The 21,233-nt window shown below is 44.0% G+C and overlaps 1 pseudogene; it reads left to right on the top strand.

The window, feature by feature from the left end:
* LOC114692027 overlaps positions 1 to 21,233 on the top strand; it is a 266,238-nt pseudogene that overhangs the window by 198,877 nt on the left and 46,128 nt on the right.

Raw genomic sequence — 21,233 nt, 5'->3', positions numbered from 1 at the left:
GCCTCTAAGCCCTTGCATGGCATTCTTCTTTTGCTTGCTGATTTGGCTGCAAAAGTGCATCTAGGGTGATCATAATTACTGGCCTGACTAGCAAGCTGAACTCATTCTCTGCTTTTGCTCAGAAATTATTTCCAATTGACTAAGGTGATAATTGAGTAAGAAATGGAAAATTGGTCAACGATCATGTGCACCATACAGTCATGAATGACAATGTCTCCTACCCCCGTAGAGGGTCTGGAGGGATGCCAGGCTGGTGTTGTTTCTGTAGCCCCAGAGTTCTCTTCATTAATAAGCTGGGGAGTAGCTGCATCCTCCTTCCCATGAAGCTTAGAGGCTTTAAATTCATAGGGTGTAAATCCTTGAAAGGACAGAAGAATAAATAAAGCTCAGAATAATACACAGCCAATATTAAAACATTTAACATGAAAAGGAGTAGTGGGGACAAGAGGGCTGGAAATCACCCCCTCCCAGACTGTGCCTTTCCTTGGCAGGTGTCGTCATTCTGCACCACTCACCATTCAGCACTGAGTCTGGATGGCGTGCCTCTCACTGCTCCAGCCTTGCTCCTCCTTCCGGCCGCTTAACCACCGTTCTCACTCACAGGCATTTTTCTCCCAGTTGCTGTTTATGGACATGTCCCCCAGCCTGCGCAGGGAGGAATTGGTAAGAAGAAGCTCTGCTTGCCCTTCCAGATGATGCAGCTGCTCTGTCAGGTTATGAGCAAGAGTCCTCAGAAGTGCAGCTCCCGGGGTGTCACTTGTTCCCACTCCTTGGGTGGTCGTGGGAGCACTGTGTAGATGAAGGTGTTAAGTGAATGAAGAGTGTGGCCTTGAGTCAGTGGGGCTGAGACAGTCCAGGAAGGGTGCCATTGTAGAAGAGTATTGCCCCGAGTCTGTGTGTGTGTGTGTGTGTCCCCGTGTGTGCGTGCATGCACACGTGCGCATGCGAGCTTGTCCTGGGCCCCACAGTAGGACAGATTTGAAGAGAAGGTGTATTCCAGAGAGCTCTAGCAAAGAATTAACGGGTGCTTCCAGATGATGTACAGATAGATGGACACAGATAGACACTGTAGGTGGAATCAAGGGCATGAGTACAGATAGATGGACACAGATAGACACTAAGTGGAATCAAGGGCATGGAGCTAGAGACATGAGAAGAGCCTGGCTAAAAGGTTTGGACCTCATCCTGTAAATGACTGACTAGACCTGAGTTTTAAGGCAGATTCTGCTGGATTTTCACTAGAGGAGTAACACTGTGCTGACTGAAGAGAAGGGAGCAGACGGCACCCGTCTGGAGACCAGGACACCCCGAGTGTGAAGGCCATTATAGCATTTGATGGGACAAGTCGGGAGGAGCCCGGCATCTGTGGTCTTACTCTGCTACAGCCATTGCCTGTACACATGGCCTTATGCTGTGTTTTCAGACACTACCCTTTGGGGCTTGTCCTGACGACTCAACAGTTAGCTGAATCCCTCAGCAAAGCTCCTTAATCACAGGGCAGGCATTCATGTCCAGTCCACCGATGGAAGGATCAGTGTGCTTTGATGGCAGTTTGGTACCTTGTCATAAGAACAGAGCAAGTGAGGTGAAATCTACAGGACCCAGGAATGCCTAGGAGGATTCACACTTAACAACGCAGCCCCTCAGTCTGGTGAATTGAACTGTCTTGGTAGGTGTTGAGATACACTATAGTTCTGAATAGCATGCTCACGTCAGACATGGCCAACCTAATTCTCATCCAGGTCCAACCCTGGAAAAGTTCCTCAGCCGAGATAACGTTCTCCCCTGCATGTAAGGAGGCCTCATCTCTACTGTGTGAATACACGTTAGAATCATTTTAGATACAAGTAAGCTTCCAATTAAAATGACCCTTTAGCTGACAAGAAAATTACCAGCTCATGTCACTCGGAGATGAGGCCGGCTACGTGGTTACGGTCTACGTGGTTAGCTGTCTCAGTAGTAATGGTGGCATGGAACCTTGTGTCTTTCTTTGAGTCTGTGATACTAGCTTCATCATAAAGCTTTTTTTTTTTTTGGTTTTTCGAGACAGGGTTTCTCTGTGTAGCTTTGCGCCTTTCCTGGAGCTCACTGGTAGCCCAGGCTGGCCTCGAACTCACAAGATCCACCTGGCTCTGCCTCCCGAGTGCTGGGATTAAAGGCGTGCGCCACCAACGCCCGGCCATCATAAAGCTTTTAATAAGACTTTTTTTTTTTTGCTGGTAGTAGTCCAGAAACACTATCTCCCAGCAGAGTGATTGTGCTTTCTAATTCGTGTCCAAAGATACAGTGAGAGTACACGTATACACACACACACACACACACACACACACACACACACACACACACACGCACGCACACGCACACACACATGCATGCGCACATGCATACACATATACACATGAACACACACACACAACACACATGCACACATGCAACAAGCACAAAGTTCCCACTGTGCTGGCTGTCACACCCTGGCCCCCCCCCCCCCGCCCCCTCCGTCCCTGGCTTGCTAGGCTGATTACTTCAAGTCTGGATTGCCTGAGCTAATCTGCCAGTGTTAGCACTGAGTCAGTTCCATGTGGCTTCAGAGGCAGTTTATAGAGACAGTGTGTGTGTGTGTGTGTGTGTGTGTGTGTGTGTGTGTGTGTGAGATGGGGGATAAAAGGGACAACCATGAGCAGTTATTGTGAGATTAAATAAAACACTGCATGTAAAAGTCTTAGTGCAAGTAAGGTCAGTATTTGTTAGTTCCCCTTGGTTTGTCTTTATTCCTCTTCCCATTAAGTTAAAACATGCCCTTTAAGTTCAGCTCTAAAAAGGTAGTACCTGATTGGAGGTTTTTCATGGTAATTTCAAGTTGGAATATCTGGATTTTCATATTTGTACTTGGTTTTGACAGAGGGTAATGAATCTACTTTCAATGATCGTAGTAGCCACCAGTGTACAGTAGGTTTCACATGCATGTGTGTGGCGGAAATACTCTGAGAGAATGTGTTCAAGTTTCTTAACACCTTTGTGCACAGCAACACTAGAAAGCATGTACTGATTGCAGCCTCACGTTGCTCATTCCAAACACTCCTTGGGCTCCATCCATTGACATAAAGATGCCCTTCAAACTCTTGAAAACCACAGGGATGTGTTAGTGTAAGGCCTTGATGAAAGCGATCAGGAAAACTAAGTAGGGAGGTGTTTGCAGTTTGCTGAAGAACAGCAGCTCTCTTTCTGTGAGTACTGTACAAGGCTAAGGGCAAAGAAAATGCCTCTGTGCTTTGGATTCCTGTTTGTTATATAAGTAGTTGATAGTTTAAGGCAAAAGAGCACAGTTGTGATAACCATTTCAGATACATACATGGATGTGACAGCAAGTATCTGTGTTTTGCCTAAATATCTGGCTTGCTCTAGTAAAGCAGAGTTAATGTTTGAGTCAATGTTTACCCACAGTTGTGCTGCTTCGTCGTGTGTGTGTGTGTGTGTTGTGTGTGTGTGTGGTGTGAAGTGTAAGATTAGTGCCTAACATGCTGTAACAACCCGGCTTTGGTCCTGCTCTGATGGCCTACAGTCCTTTGGCTAAAGCCGCGTGTGGCATTTGTTCCAGTACAACAGAGGGATGAGGAGTTTGACTAGGGCAGAGAAGAAAGTGGTTACTTTGTAAGAATCAAGCCAGTTAAGGGCAGCTGAGGTGACTGCTGGCTCCTCTGTAGCCCCTCTAAGTTATTCTGACATCAGAGCCAAGTGACAGGTGTTTTAAAATTATGCATTATAAAGCATTGGCAAGGTCTTGTAATTAGGTTAAGACATTGTAGTAAGTATTGAGAGCAAAACAAACAAACAAACACACAGAACATAGACTCAAGATTGGAACAAGAGTTATCATACTGTAGCTCATCTTAGTAGGGGTTGTATGCTTTTCAAAATTTTATTTACTTTTAATGTATGCATGTGTTTCTCAAAATATGTGTACTCTCTAATTGAATTTTGATATACAGTCTTTCTTGATCTGGGTATTGAACAAATAGTTGAAACTGCCAACACAATAATTGGCCAGTGGCTGAGTAAGAAAACATATCCAGGAATTATCTTAAAGTATCTTTCCGTTCTTTTGCACATGCCATTAAAGTCCGTTCTTCCTTCAGCCCCACACACCCCATCCAGACTTTCCTCGGGTCCCAGAACAGCCCCTCCTGTCTCCCACATTTGCCACTGGGTGAATCAGTTGAGTCGTTCAGAGAGTTGGGTCCCCAGAGCTTTTCATAGTGGATCACACACTTCCATTACTACTAAAATTAGCCAGGAGAAGCTCATAGCAAAATACATGGCTTCTTTCGCTTTGCCAGTGTCTTTCCTATCCTCGCATAGTACTCTGTGTGCCGAGGAGTAGATGTTTCTGAAGTCAGGCTTAGCTGATTGCTACGCAGGTGACAATACATTAGCAAAATGGTACTCGGAGGCTGTGGCCCTGAACCCTGTGTTTCTGTGTACCTAAGAGATCCTAAGATGGCTTGCTTGCTTTCTGTTGTGCTATGTGTAAAGTTTTTATCCTAATTAGAACTGGTTACAAAGGAGGGCATACATTCCAGCATATTGTAAATTATGACTTCTCCTTTGAAACGATTATGCAGTATAACAAACAGAAATTTGGGGATCTTTACCATACAAGGACAAATGCATCTTTGGCACTCAGGATGAGTGCCCCTTCTTTCAGACTGTCTCTGATTTATCAAAGTGAAATGGTGCTGGAATGTGAGTGAAAAAGGTAAAGATAGATTCTACCCGCTAAGAACTAATGGGAAGGAAGAGTGCAGAGTAAACTGAGCTCCACTTTGTCTAACCAGGCTGGAGAGTTTTCAAATGCTGCTCTGGTTGAAGGAAGGTACTGAAGGATACTGGGGCCAAGGGCAGAGCTACTACACCATCTGACTTTGCCAACTGGAAGCAAACATTTGTGTCTTTGACAGAAAGTAGTTGTTCAGTTGAAGGGGGGCAGCAACATCAGACCCTCCCCCTTCCTATAAGGACTGCCAGTGAATATGAGCTACCTCCTTGCATGTTTTAGAGAAGCAATGTGTTTCCTGAAAAGATGCTGGGTGCTAGGAGAGCTGCACTGGAAAGCGGGCGGGGTTTGTAACTGCACACTTCTAAGGAACGGTTCTTAGAGGGTCACGCGAGCCTATCGTGAGGTATTGGCTAGAACAACAGTAAACTGTCCTGGAAGCCTTGAGCTTGTCATTAGACCTTTTAAAGGACCTTCCTTGGGAGAAATGAACTGAAACTTGTAGAAGCCATGCTAGGGCTTGGTCTGGTCTATTGGCGCAGGACTAGATAGTCATTTTGTACTCGGAGTTTTGCAGTTTTTACTTTCATATGATTTCATCATTATGCAGCATGTTGATACTTAAAAATCTGCTTTCTATATGAGAAATGACTCTGTCAATAGAAATTAACTTGGAAAAATTTATAAGACCATTAACTTCTAATAGTTTCCTTAAAATTCTGTGTTGAGTTACTACTACAATTATTGTATTTACTTGATGAGAGTAACATAGGTAAGTTAAATAACATGAAAATAAACTGATATTCCAAGTGTACATCTTAGATGTGGGTGGGGTTTAAATATTGGTCTTAATTGGTTCGTGAACCCATGGGTAACTATCACTTATTGCTAGATTGAGATCAAAGTTAGCATCAATTCATTTATCATTTGTATTTCCTTTGGATGTGTGCTAAGAGCATATGTTCCTTAGTTGAAGACCTAAGTGAAGAGTATCAGTTGCTCAACAATTCCTGTGAGGTAACCTTAGCTTTCCCTTGAATCTCTTCCCTTGGCTAAAATACACATGCACGCACAGACACTTGCTTTATACTAGCAAGAGCTTTTCCAGGATAGTATGGGATTGAAACTGGCAGAGGAATAGTATTTATCTTTGAGGATCAAACTTTGGAATATTTTGGTATTTTTAAAACCTGTTCTTTTTCCTCAAATGTACTGTCCGCTGTTGCTTTGCATCCATTTCTGTACCCAGGAGGCGTCTTCAAATAGTGAATCAGAGTTTTTGTTGAGAGTGCTGTTTTAGAGCTCAGTAAAAGGAGTAATGACCATAGATCATTTTCTCTTGTACTAGCCTTAGTTTAGTTCTTAAGGTGCTTTTCTGCCCAAGTCATCCTCCCTTTGCTCCCCCCAGATTACTTGTCCCATCAAGTCCTAGGTCAGCCATTGCCGCCTTTTTGTAGACTTCTGTTTTCCTAAGGCAGATTTTTTTCTCCTTTACTATCTGCATACTTCATTTATATTCCTGTACATTTTATAACTATTTAATTTTATCTTCTCTTTTCCTTTAGTATGCATGTTCGAAGGTAGAGTGTCTTAGATTACACTTGCATCCCTGAGTGCCAAGGCTGGGCCCAGCGCATGGTCATTGTTACAGTGTTAAGCATAAAAATGGAGGAGGGGAGAGGGAAGGATAAGGGCCTCATAAATAGGAGCATAAAGCAAAGACTGTCTACTCAATAGTACTTAATAAATTGTATTCCAATTCAAATGAACTGCTTCTGAGAATATCTGAGTAAAATCCATTTTTCTCGTGGCTTTACTAATATTTTATATGGTGCTGTCAGCAGTGGGACCAGGGAGCCCAGTTTTCCACCCATAGGAAGCAAGGGTGTTTTCTTAGGTCACCTGTTTCTCAAATGCCAGCTCTGTGTTCAGAGTCAAGCCATGCTCCCTTTGTACAGCGTGTCTTGTTGGCAGGGTTTCTCAGCCTGAAGGTGCCTGCAGCTGAATGCTGTCCCTGGGGGCTTTCCATCAAGCTGGCTCCCAGAAGCGCCACCTACTGGCAGTATCATTCTCCTTTCCGAGCTCCCTTCTCCACACCCCCGGAATCAAGATCTAAGAACAGTGCTTTCAGCCCTATACTTAGGGCTCTGGTGATGTCACCCTGTCCCCTTTCTCTGGCACATCTTTGTTGCATTCTGCATTTCAGCCAAGCCTGTGCGCTTGCGACTGCCTGTGTGTTACTGACTGGTGACCTCTTCAGACTCTTTCCTGCCGAAATTCCCACTCACTCTTTGGCCTCTCCTTAAGAACGTCTCTCGCCAGCATCTCTTTCCTGACCTTGCCTGTGCCTACTTCCCTTCTGGATGGAGTGCCCTTCTAAAGACTTGAGTAGGCCCTATAGGTGCCCCAGTTACCTAGTGGCCACACTTTTGTCATGCTTTTCACTTCTTCACGTTTCTGACTAGACGGTGACAGAGCCAGGGGCTAGGGCTTGATCTCATTTTGTGTTTTACCCGCACCCTGCCTGAGACAGGAGCACTGTGTCTTGGAGAATGTCAGGTGACTAGATGGAGCTTTGCCAGTTGGGCATCCTTGCACTCTTCCCATCTGACTTCTGATCCCTCTGGCCTGTCTCTGTCCTGATGGCATAGTTTTTTTTGTAGCTCAGTTTGTAGTATTGTGTCGCATCCTTTAAGTTGTTCTTTTTGTGGTTCGTGTCACCTTGGAGCCTTACAGTGGGGCACTGTGCAGTCTTGATAACCTGCAGCCTTTCAAGCATTCTGGACCATGTGTATTTAGGGAACATGGTGCTTCATTGGACTTTTCCAAGGTCCTTTTCCTCCTGCTTGTTAATCAGGGCTGCTAAACGGTTTCGCTGTAGTTCTTTCACCTGGTAGGGATACAGACTTAACACAGTTTTTATCCTGAAGGGTGCTGCTTAACTGTGGTAAAAACCACACCTGTGGACCACATAGAGGGGGTTGATGAGCTTGGAGATGACATCAAGAGCCACGAAGGTTCCTAGAGCTGAGTTTCTAAACTGATTGTAGAAGGACAAGGAAGGAGGTCAGAGAAAGAATGATGTTTGCCAAGGTAGTTTCCAGTCGGTTATATTTCCCGTCTGGTCTGGTCTGGACCAGGAACTCAGTGGCCAAAGCTCTGCAGTGTTACCGGTCCCGCTGCACACAGATGGTTCCATTGGCCGCTGCTTGGCACCTTGACACCCTGGCCTGTGGGGCTCGGAGGCTTCTCTATCTGAAGTGGGGTGTAGGCCTTAATTAGTCTACACCCGAGTTCTGGGACCCACTCCCTCCTTCCCGTCAGTGAGGTCCTTCCTGCCTCATTCCACAGTCCCATGTGAGTGCTGAGAAAGGCCTGAGTCCTTGAAAGTGTGCCCTCTTCCCTCAGTCTGTTGAACAAGGTCAAAGCCTCAGGTGTTAATTGAGATGTCCACAAGCATCTAAGCTGTGGCTGTGGCAGCTACCGTCTCAGAAACTTAGTTGAATTCATGTAGACATGGTACCTGTTAGCAGTGTGCATCTGTGGAGTCTTTGTTTGCTTGTTTGTCTTGAGACATTTTCCCCTGTACCGTAGTTCTTTGATGTATCACCCCATCCATAACCTCTCTCAATTTAGAAGGAACTGCCTTGAAGCTGTCGGGTTTCTGTGGAGGTCCACATCGTTCGTTGGATCTCTGCCCTGTGTCATGTGCCACGCCCTTGGTTTATCCTCCCCTGAAGCATTTTAATCTTCTGAGGCTTTTGCCGGCCATTTGCGTCCATGGATTTCTCAGTCTTGTCTCTACCACTGGTGTGTAAATGGCAATTGTTTAACCATATGAAGACCTGCATTTCTGTGATATTTCTCTACTATAGTTGGCTCCTACATACAATCTGGTAATAGTTTGATAAACTAATTTCTTATTTATACTGTTTGACCATAGAACATAGTAACATCCAGCACATACTGCTAATGTTGATATTCCAGCCTCTCTAGACCTTCACATTCATTAGTATGTGATATGCTATATGAATAAATGGTCTATGCTATACAATATAAATGTATGGTGTATGATATACTATATGAATAAATGGTATATGCTATACTATGTGGATATGTGGTGTATGATATATGGATATGTGGTATGTGCTATATATTATATGGATGGATATATGGTATATGCTGTACAATATGGATAAATGGTATATGGTATACTATACAGGAAAATGATATATGATATACTGTATGGATAAATGGTTTATGATATACTATATGGATATATGGTATATATGAAGGCTATATGGATATATGGTATATGACAGGCTATATGGATATATGGTATGTGACAGACTATATGAATATATGGTATGTAACAGGCTATATGGCTATATGGTATATGACAGGCTATATGGATATATGGTATGTGACAGGCTATATTGATATGGTGTGTGACAGGCTATATGGCTATATGGTGTGTGACAGGCTATATGGTGTGTGACAGGCTATATGGTGTGTGACAGGGTATATGGTGTGTGACAGGCTATATGGATATATGGTAGAGTGTGATCTTCACCCCACGTAACCAAAACCCCCATAGCATTACTCTTACATCTGTTGTTGGTCAGAAACGGCTGAGGTTCCTAGTGGTGTAAGGGTGCAAAAGTCTGATGGTTCTCCCTTGTCCAAATGGAGTAAGAGCTCTATACCCAAATCACTTAGGATCTGTGCTGGTGGGAGCCCTGTCATCTTGTGTCAGAACCACATGAGCCCCACATGCTCCTTAACTGCCATGGCTGCGGTGGAAAAGAATGGATAATCATGATCCATGGGCGCTTTTCCTGCCTTCCTTCAAAACGGCACCTGTCACTTCTCAGATTTCAGTGGCTGGAATATGGCCGATCCCAACTGCAAGGAAACTGACAAGTGCAGTTTGGTAGAAGGGATGCTGGTGTCTGCTGAGCATGCCATCCATCATATTAGGGGACAAGTTTTCACTGTGGCAACACTCTCCAGGAGAGGCAGTGGTGTCTCAGCTGTGAGGGACAGTGAAGGTGGGCGGTCCTTAGAGTCAGTGTATTCTGAAGGTAGATCCAGGAAAATGTGCTGATGTCATTGACACCTCAACCTTTTCTCCTCCTTATATCCGGTCATACATGCTTTCTTTATGAGCCTAGTTCATGCTTCTCTCTCGTTTTTCTGTGGAACCTAAAAACAGATTAGCAGTACCTATCTGTTCAGTAATTTAAAAACTTCAGCCATTTACCTTAAAAACCTTTTACAGTTATTATTGTGTGTATGTGGAGGTCAGAGGGCAACCTGTGGGGTTCAGGTCTCCCCTTCCACTGTGTGAGTTCCAGGATTGAATGCTGGCCTAGCAAGAAGCACCATCATTCACTGGACCCATCTCACCTGTCCTAGCTAACTACCTTCTTAATTTCACAAAATCCACATTATTTTAGTAGCAGTTATTGGTACAAAGAATAGTAAAAAAAATCATCTGTGTTATCATATTAAAAATGTGTATTGATAACGTGTTGATGGACCTCAAAAGTAATTGTAATAATGAAGCTATTGTGTGACCAGCAGGTATAGTAAAGAAGTTGCTATTTCATTTTTCCCCGTTATTCCTATCCCTTGATAATCGTAAAGTATAAAGAAAATAAATGTCTAAATAAAGGTTTAGTGATGAGCTTCCAGTTCCTAACCAGGCTCTGGAGTCTCCCATGGTGAACTTGTTCTTCAAAGGAAAAATGATGAAAAGCATGAGTTAAGTCAAATGCATGGTGGGATAAAAGCCCTTCCATCCTTTAGCAAAGAAGTGTTTTCTACAGTCCTAGCTAGCTCAGAAAAATGAACTTAGGGTTATTTATTCACATTAAGTACAGAGCTATTTAGTTATTTTTCAGATAGTTATTTTGAAGGATCTGTTAAAGTGGGAAAGAAAATGCCTTTTGATAATGGTGCAGTGTGAGCATCAGAGTCTAAACTGTTGGAGGCAGGCAGGGTGACCAGCACACATTGTCTGAGAGTGTGTAGTCCAGAGAGAGACAAGACTGGGGGACGCTGGGGAAGCCAAGTCACTGTACACGTAAGAGCTGGGTTGTGCTCGTGGATGCTGGAGCAAACTTCTCAGTAGACTGAAGTGGGAGCTGAAGAACCAGCTGGATCTAGTTTGACTCCATATGCTTGCTGTTGAAGTGGGAGTAGAGATTTCTCTTGCCATAAAAGGACGGGCAAATACCCCACTGAGGCAGCAGTGACACCCGGGAGTTAGAGACCGTGTGGCTGGGGTCTAGGCTATGAGTCAGCTTGGGGCCGGCTTGAGTTTCATGCCGTGCAATTTGATGAGTTCATTTTAAAAGGGGTTGGTATAAAAGCATCACATGAGAAATTCACTAGGAATATGAAAAACCAGTGGGTAGGGAGGATGGCCTTTGTTAGTCAGTCAGATTAAAACTCAGGCTCATTTATTGAGCTCTTTCTGTAGCCATTGAATGATAATGATGGCTTGATACACTGTCTCACTTAATTGCTTAATACGTTATGTGGTGGATGAAGGTGTTCACATTTTGCTGATGAAGAAACTAAAACTTGAAAATGTTAAGTTGTCAGACAACTGGACTGGGTGGTAAATATTAGACATAAATCACCCGAGTTTACCTCCCTTCCAGTTTCCTGTCCATTCATCCAAGCATTTGTCAGTGATGATCCACTGGACCTACATGCTCAGGGACCTGCTGTTTTCTCACCCCTTTGCTTCCTACACATAGAACTCTCCGCCTTTTTCCTATTCTCTAGCTATTTACTCTCAAGACTTGTCTGTACTACACACTAGGGTAGGAAGAATATTAGGCAAGCTGGCATATTCAAATAACTATCCAAATTCAACTTCGGGGACAAAAGCATAAATGAGTCAGAAGAAGACTCACAGCGCTGTTATTCAGCCTTGATTTTGTCCCGGTACTCAGCCAGGTGGGCAGTCTGTGATAGTCTGTCAGACCGAGGGTGCAGCAGATGCCCGGAGGAAGCTATGAAATGTGTGTCCGGACAAGCTCTCTGGGTACCACGTGGTGTGGATTCCAGGGCTCCATTTTGTATTTTTCTCTTGAGACAGTCTTACTGAGGAGACCAGGTTGGCAGTCCTCATGCCTCAGCCTCTTGAGGGGGCTCTGTTGGTGCGCTGGAGTCAAGTTGCATTCCTCTTCACTCTCGCGGACGTCACATGGCCTGGGTGGAGGAGGGGAAGGTCTGCTGAGTGAGTGTAGATATAGTTGTAGTGTCTTGTGTTTCTAAACCACAGAGAGGAGTACTCTATTGGCTGAGAGGAAGAGCCAATGCCCAATTCATCCTGTCCAGTTAGAGCACTGGTTCTCAACCTTCCTCAAGCTGCACCTTTGAATACAGTTCCTCAAGTTGCGGTGACCCCACCCATAAAATCATTTTCGTTGCTGCTTCATAACTGTAATTTTGCTACCGTTATGAATTGTAAATATTTTTGGAGATGGAGTTTGCTGGGGGTCTTGGCCCACAGATTGAGAACCACTGAGTTAGATGCTTTTTGGATCACATACCATCTGCTAAGTAGCATCACCCATGGTAAAGTGAGACTACAGAGTTCACTTTGAAGCTGTGTTACAGAGCAGGACTTTAGTTCAATTCCATGGACACAGTGCCCGCCAGGTGACTTTAATCAGCATTTCTATAGCATTAAGAATGTTGTCAGCTGCCAACATTCAAACCAATTCTCTGAGGTAACTGGGTGGGGGGACATTTACCTTCTAGTGTAGTCTGGTGCTTGTCTTTTAGCTTACTTCCATCTTTTAGAAATGCATCAGTGACGAATTTGAGGAAATAATAGGAAATGTGAGATGTCATCTGTTTTTTAAAAACACAAACACTAAGTCCTTTTGAGGATATAGCAGCAGTGGGCTCTGGGGTAGTCAGCAGGAGACGGATTGTTGGAGCTTGTCAGCAGGCATCTGGGGGCGCTCAGAGGAACTCCCCTCCCAGAAGGGAGGCTGAACTTGATTTTGTGTTCTTGAAGGTAAATGAGCTTAAGGTGCTTAATAGGAGCTGTCAGTCCTGCATACCTACTGTAGAAGCTGCCGCACGTCAGGGGGTGAGGGGGTGAGGGGTGAGGGATGAGGCGATGAGGGGATGAGGCGATGAGGCGATGAGGGGATGAGCACAGCACTGTTACCAACGCCAGGAAAGCAGAGAGGAGAAGATGACTCAGAGCCAGAACACTGTCACGAACATTTGTATCATATTCATATGTGTAGTAGTCTATGTAATAGATACTTGTACTATATAGAAATGGCCAGACCTATTTTTCCACAGCTATTTTATATACATGTTTATGTGCACAGAAAATGTAGAATATATACAAAAAATTGTTTTGTGTATAGATATAATTTAAATTTTAATGTAAGCATGGTACAGATGATTTTATGTCCTGATTTCTAAAATTTAATGTTTTGTGGAAGCACTTTGTAAAGTTGCTCTACTGATTTTATAGTTCTAATTTTAATAACTGTATAATATGTTATTCATCCTACTAATTCATCCACTAATTCATCTAAGCTAGTTACTGTTCATCTTGTCAACTAGATTGCCTTGGAATTTTCCTTTTTATAGTCTTATTCTGGTTAAAATCTTCCTGCCTCTGTGTCTGTGGATCTCCCTCCCCCACCCCATCTCAGTTACTTCAGGAGTTTTCTTTTGAGACAAGATCTCACCGCTTAGCTCATGACGGCTTCAAATGTAAAGTACTTCTGCCTCCACCTCGGAAGAGCCGGGATTACTGACGCGCACACACACTCCAGCAGCCCATGTGTCCTGGTTTTTTTACTTGACAGTGAATACATGCTCAGAACTGGAAATGCTGACTGTAGATGGGTCCCGACTTTGCACTTGGACCAAGAGTCGGTGTGATGTCCAGTTCTACCCTTTCAGTCCCACTTTCTCTGACTGTTGTCATTGTTTATAGTTTTTCCTTAACAACTGAATAGAAGAAATCACATTTCACTGTTTTGTTTCCTTCACAAGAGAAAACAAAAAACAAAGAACAGTGGAAGTACTAACCACTAGCTTACATTAAAATGTAACTTTTATTCTACCCCTCTAAACCTATTGAATGTGCAAACATAATACTGCCTTTTCTCCTGACTTTTAAAATGTCTTTTTGAAGCTATCCGTAGAAGCACGTGAAGAGATGACCAGAAAGACCATTAAGACAGTCAAGCATTTCATAGAGAAACCAAGGAAAAGAAATTCAGAAGATGAGCCCCAGGCAGGTCCTGATTCTCAAGTCACCTATGCAGATGCCTTGGCTCACCTGGAGACATCACTTGCCCACCTGCAAACCCTCAGCCACAGCTTCATCCTCAGCCTGAAGAACAGTGAGCAGGTAGGAAATAGAAACCGGGAACGACTGGTGGCGCCATGTTTGTCCCGTTCACCTCAAAGCCACATTCGGAACTGGGGAAAACCTTATTTCTGCTGTAGTTTTAAAAGTTGCAGTCTGTGGGAGTTTGGCCTCTTCCCGGAAGCCTGAGGTAGCATGTGATGGTGCAAAACCACTCATCATCAAGAAGTGAGACGAAACAAAGAAAAGGCTGGAATCCTACTGTGCTGTCTCTTAAAAGTTCCTCACCCTGCATCCTTAAATAGAGTCCTCTGTGGATGTGACCATCTAGCTGGAACAGTGGTGCTGATGGGATTGTAGACGTGAAAAGCAGTCCTCAAGTCTTTACCTTGATCTTCTTATCATTCAATTATCTGTTGATTTCATTTCTCTTTCTAAAGGAATGTGGGCCAAAGATTGTATCTGAGTTGATAAGGTAGGTGGGGGTAGCAGGAATTGAGGGAGCGCTGGATAAGTACCCAGGTGAGGAGGGTCTTCAAATTGCACGTTGACCATTATGGTCTCAACTATGGGGTTTTGTTTTACTTTCTAAGTGAATCATTATAGAGGCTCTAACTCCATATGTTTTTTTAAAAAAATTCAGAAATGCTAGTTTCCCATGCATGCTTTAACAGTGTTTTTAATATGCCTATACTTCATCATGTTTACTTGTGCATCCTTCTAATCTCACTTTCTTACTGACAGGAATTTTCTGGCTGGTCAGATTGTTCCTGGTGGGTTTTTAGCTAAGCCTCTTATGTACCCAAACAACAAGAGACTTGGGATTCCTTTCCCATGGTGAGATCTGAGGACCTGTGTATTAGGACTCTACAAAACCAAAAATCATATGAGGTCCTCAGATACTGTTCTTTTTAATTTTTTAACAATATTTTTGAGCATTTTAATTGTTTATGTGTATGGATATTGTGCTTCCATGTATGTCTGTGATCCACATGTGTGCAGTGCCCATGGAGGCCAGAAAAGGTGTTAATCCCCTGGGACTGGAATAGCAGATGCTTTGTGATCTGCCATGTGGATGCTAGGAGTCAAACCCAGGTCCTCTTAGGAGTTTCTCTTGAGGAGCCGTATAGGCTGTAGTTTAGGTGAAAGATTAGGTGAAACAATAGAGTCCCAGGAGTTAATCCAACTTCTTTCTGATATTTGGAAATGTGTTCATGGTTTCAGTGTACATCACAGCTAAAACAAAGCTTAAAAACAATTGACTTCATGTAACTAGAAAACAAAGAATTGGATGGTTAGTTAAGATAATTGGACTGGACTCTAAAATATGAAAGGTGAAACTAGTAACTCGTTTTTCTGGCAGTTATAAAACTACTGCCTATGTAAATAATTATAGCTGAAAGGCTCCTGATCTATGAGACATCTAAAAGATAAATGTTTAACTATATATGGGTCCTTGGGGATAATTTGTTTTTTCATTTGTAATACGTAAAATGTTTAATCATGTAAGGGCTATGGAAAACATGCTGTTTTTACTTGTATTCATTGTAATCATTTACTCAAAAAATAGACTGTAAACACATTGTAATTTTTGTATTGCTTGAAAGATTCTGCTGGGCTATGTAAGCTGTAAGGGGAAATATAAGGAAGAGAAGGAGGACATCAGGAAGTAATGAGAATGAAGTCATCAGCTAGTAGTTGGAAGTCATCAGGGAAGAGACAGAAGAGAAACATCAAGGTAGAAGAACAGAACAGATAAAGAACAGAGTATAACGAGCAACAGAAAGAATAATAAAACAGAAGAGAATCTTTTATCCCTCAAACAGAAGCCTGTGTGTTTCTTGCTGACTCTCTTTCTTTCCCAGTCTCTCTGACCTGCAGAAGGCTGGATCCACTGCAGTCCCTGGCAGCGGTCACAGCGCCCTCTGTTGGCAAGACCTTCTTGTCCCTTGATGTGCTGTTGATGATAGGAATGTATTTGTTGGCAGACCTTCTAAATATTCTTTGTGTATGTAGACACACTTAACTTCTTGTTAAAATTTCGGTTTTGATTGCTTTTTTTTCCCTAGGAAATACTGCAGAAGTACAGTTACCTCTATGATCTGTCCCGCTCAGAAAAAGGGAAACTTCATGACCAAGCTGTGGCCATGTGTTTAGATGGCCAGCCGCTAAAAATGATTCAACAGCTATTAGAAGTGGCCGTCAGTCCTGTCAACATCTCACCCAAGGATGTAGTGCATAGTGCAATCACAAAAATAATTTCTGCCTTGAGGTAAGCTAATAAAGTAACAATTACAGAAGACCTAAGATAATTTCGCCAATAGTAATACCCCCATAGTCATTATGAAGCTATACTATCCTCAGAGACATAGAAGTATCTCTTATTCTCAGTGTTTTACAAACCTGAGGGATTACATCTAGAGTGTTCAGACTCTTAAGACCTAAAATGTGTTGAGAATGGAGAACCATGAATATGTGTCCTCAGTGGTATTTTATGTATAACATGCCATGAAGCCAGTTCCTGGTTGGACTCCTTCACCTCTTCACATTATCAAGAAGCAAGAGAAAAGACAAATGACATGTGAAGCAGGTAGCCAAGAGTCAGATTGCCCTATGGCTTCAGTGTGGCTGCTCAGCTCCTGCCTTTTCTTTTTCTCCTTCTTAGAGGCAGTGGGAAATGGTGCCCCAGCAGTTCTTTTGATGAACTCAAGTCATGACTGATCCAGGGAGAAGTTGGGCGTCGGCTAACTGTGTTAGGCCATCATTTACCTGTCATGAATGGTGGAGGCTTGGCAGTGGAGACACTCTGGCTTCCTGTCCCCACAGAGGCACATTAGTGCACAGCAAGCCAGAGGGCTGGCTGGAGAGGAGAGAAGGGAAGCCAAGGGAATAATGAGGCATCATGCACTCTCTGTGAATAATGTAATTAGGCTAAGAGATTTAGTTGTATTTAATTTATTCTCCTTTTAAGCATTCTTTGTAATTCTGTATTGCTCTTGAGGAACTTTTTGATTAAATGCATGTCAGTTTTCTGAAGCTAAACTGAAATCAAATGAGCCTTTATCAGTTTAATTAACCCCAGCCTCATCCAGTTTTCACATTAATGCTCTGAGCTACCTAGTAATTTTATGCAGAGAAGACAAAATGCAGCAGCCCTCCACTTTAGAAATAACAAATTCCACATTAATAAAGCTTTGTTCTATTAGTATGTTGTGATTTCTCTGCTGTGGCTTATAAGAACCACTCATTTCCAAATGATAACAGATATGTATTTGCCATATTTGGTACCTTTTCATTTATAATTATAGTTTCTTAACCAGATAAAGCTTACAAAATAAACGTTTAGAAAACCAAGTGCCTGGATGGCATCTCTCCTACTAGAGACTTGGCTCAGGTCACGTCTGTTTGGTCAGGCTGGTTCTAATGGTAATGCACAGAAGACCTCTGACCGACGTGAATTTAGAACTTGCAGGGATAGAAGGCTCAGGAGCATGAAGAGGCCAGCACTGTTGGGTGAGGCTTCTGCATGGACATCAGTTTAGGCCAGTGGGTGGAGGCACAAAGGGACAAAGACCTGGTAGGAACTGAGTGCAGGAGGTGGTTTAAATCCAAAAGTAGTCTGGAAATGTGCATGAAATTTTTTTTCCTCTGTTGCACATTGGGAATTCGCGAGTTCTAGACAGTGAGTAAATAATGTTTTTTTGTTTGTTTTTTTCTATAACTGATTTTTTATTTATTCTTTCATGCCTCCCAATCCTACTCATTTCCCACCCTCCAAAAAAATAAAATTTAAGAGAAAAAAAGAAGAAAGGGGAAAAAAATCTCATCATGGAAGCTTATCTGTGAACTGCTGGAGCGTGGGGGGGGGGATGGGCGGGTAAAGGGGTGGGGAGGGATGGGGTGCGAGGAGTGTCAGTTATGCAGACCCAGGGCTGCAGAATCTCGGCAACACAGGGCAGCAATGGAATGTCCAGGAACAGTCCCAGTGAGGGCCCAGTGTTGATGGTGTAGCTGAGACCAGGGGCCTCAGACCAAACCAATGATTCTTTGCGATAAATGCCTGTATGTAAAAATGTATGGATAAAGGGGTTTTCTGTTTAAACTGATTTTCAGAGAGCGTGAAGCTAATGGGTTTAGAGCATTACTATTTGGAGAATGCTGTAACGTTCAGTTGCTTTTGAACGACAAAGCAGGTTGTATTGTTCTCCTGGTAGAAATGTGCGCGTGACTTAAACCTTCAGTTCCTTAAGGGAGGCCAACTTTTCCATCCTCAGAGCTTCAGTCTGAGCACAGAGCAGTGAGTGAATACCACACCACACCACATTCACCTGAGTGGTCAACAGAAACTGTATTTTTGAGGCTTGATTGACCTCTTCTGACTCAATTATTTTCTTTCCCATCACAGTGGCAGTAGTGCTGAATTCTGTGGGCCACGTGACCCCCTCCAGGTCCTGGAAGGTGTTGTTGGGGCTGTCCATACCAGTGTGGACAATGGGTAAGATCAGGACCGCTTGTCCACCTCTGCAAAATGGCTTTCCTTGTGTTTTAGTTACTTTATTATTGCTATGAAGAGACACTATGACCATGGCAACTTATAAAAGCAAATATTTAATTGCTTACAGTTTCAGAGGGTTATTAGTCATGACCGTCATGGCAGGGAGCATGGCAGCAGGCAGGCAAACAGGCATGGCGGTGGGGCAGTTGCTGAGAGTTTACATCTAATCTGCAAGTTAGAGGAAGAGAGTGAGCTAGACTGGGCTTGGCATGAGGGTTTGAAACCTCAAGCCAACCCCGGTGACATAGGTCATCCCAACAGGCCCACACCTCCTAATCCTTCCCAAAATAGTTCCACCAACTTGGGACCAATAATTTAAAATATATGAACTTTCTTCCAATTAATTATTCAAGTGCATGTAATGTTTCATATAGTTTCAATAAAGATACACAGCCACTTGTGTATTCTACTCTTATTGACTTGTAACACTTCCCCACTTATTTTTTGTGAATTTAATTCTTAGGATGGTTAGTCTGGGTTCGTATGCTATTGCTTCAGGAATTGATATACAAAGACTCAACACTTGCCAGAAGCCATAGAAGCAGGCTCTGCTTGGCTCTAAGTCCAGGCTTAGTGTGCAGATGCTGTGGACAGTATGTCTTCATGAGCTCCATTTGCCCCAGTTTGAGAGGATATATAGAACAAGCTGTGTCAATGCATATGAGAAAGTATTGCAACAGGACCCTCTGTTTCCTCTGTCTCTTGCCTTGTGTAGTTGTCTAAACCTCTTTTGCTTATGGATCTTCAAATAAGAAAATTGCTGTAGCAATGCCCAATTCGGATCCTTATTCTAAAGAGATTTGTGTTTATTCTGTATGATTACTGTGTGTCCTGCTCTATTAAGTTTTACGGAGTTATAGATGGATTAGAGAGCCCAGGGATCTCACAGTTTTGCAGAAGAGGATGAGCTTATACATAGCCCTAGGAACTACTGTAGAGAGGGAAGGACCATGCTGAACAGGACAAGAGAGGGCAGAGTGGGAAATGCAGTGGGTGACAGGGGCCAGTTTCTGAGGTGAGTCTATTGGGAGGAGAGGATGATGGTATTCTAGCCGAGACGCTGCCTGTACAATGCAGGTTCATCGGGTGCAGACAGGAGGAGATGCTACTGGACAGTGGCATCGGGTGGCAGCAGGAGGAACGGCGTGAGCAGTCAGGTGCATTGCGTGGCAGACAGGTGGAACAGCTGCCTGGACAGTGCAGTGCATTGGGTGGCAGACAGGTGGAGACGCTGCTGACAGTGAGTGCATCGGGTGGCAGACAGGTGGAGACGCTGCCCTGGACAGTGCAGTGCATCGGGTGGCAGACAGGTGGAGACGCTGCTGGACAGTGCAGTGCATCGGGTGGCAGACAGGTGGAGAGTGCACTGGTGAGACAGTGAGCGGTGGCATTGGTGGCAGACAGGTGGAACGCTGCTGGACAGTGCAGTGCATTGGGTGGCAGACAGGTGGAGACGCTGCCTGGACAGTGCAGTGCATCGGGTGGCAGACAGGTGGAGACGCTGCCTGGACAGTGCAGGTGCGTCAGGTGGCAGACAGGAGGAGATGCTGCCTGGACAGTGCAGTGCGTTGGTGGCAGACAGGAGGAGACGCTGCCCACATGCACTGAGGTGCCTTCTAGGTGTTACACACAGCTGCTGCCATTCTAGTGCCAGCACCCAGGGAGTGGACCCTTAGCAGCAGCCAGCTTCTCAAGTAGGGTTGGCTGTGGATCCTGGTCTGTCAAGATGAAAGGCTCTCTGTGCTACTGTGTAGGTCGCTTCCAGTCACTTCCAGAATCCTGTCTACCTGAGGCCATCTCACAGTTAAAGACAGTGTGTCCCCCCCCCATGAATTTCTAGCCAGATCCACTGAAGACTCTCCCCTGGGTCTTTGGAATGCAGGCTATTTATTGTTTCAAGCTTAAAAAAGACTTTAGAGACTAGAGAAGCAGAACAAGATCGTCCTTTTCATTCCGGAGACAGAACAACAAAGGATTTTTGGGAAAAGCTTCAGTGGATTTTTCTTTCTTTGAAAAAAGCAAGAGAAGAAAGATAATGTTATAGCTTCTATTCCCAGCAAGTATTTTTGAGTTGGCATAGCTATTGTTTGCTTGGTTTCCCCACTCCCCGGTACCTGACTGAGGCCATGGAGGAGTCAGAGTTCATGTTCCAAGTATTTGCCGGCAGAGTCTCTGGAGGGACACGGGGTTCCTCCTCTCCACAACTTTGCTCTCCAGTCACTGCTTTCTGTGTCTGACCCAAGTTGCTCGCCCTGGAGGTGTATATGCTGAGCCCTCTCTGCCCTTCTCTTCTCTTGTCGTGCAAGCCTTCCTCATCCCCAACAAGTGTAACCAGTGCCCATCGTCCTGTGAGTATCCATGGGGACTGACCCCTGCTCTGCACATCATCAGCCAGCAACACACATTTACTGTGACACGTGTATACTGTCTCGATGCTTCTGCCAGGGGGAGTGCAGAGAAGATTCAGAATTGGAGTATGTGTGAAGTAACCATTGGTTGTCTGCCTGTTATTTCTCAGGTGTTCTGTTCTGCTTTGTTTT

The sequence above is a fragment of the Peromyscus leucopus genome, unplaced genomic scaffold, assembly GCF_004664715.2.
Source record: "Peromyscus leucopus breed LL Stock unplaced genomic scaffold, UCI_PerLeu_2.1 scaffold_192, whole genome shotgun sequence".
Lineage (NCBI taxonomy): Eukaryota > Metazoa > Chordata > Mammalia > Rodentia > Cricetidae > Peromyscus > Peromyscus leucopus.
The sequence above is the reverse complement of the archived record's forward strand: the minus strand, read 5'-3'. Positions and strand labels throughout refer to the sequence as shown.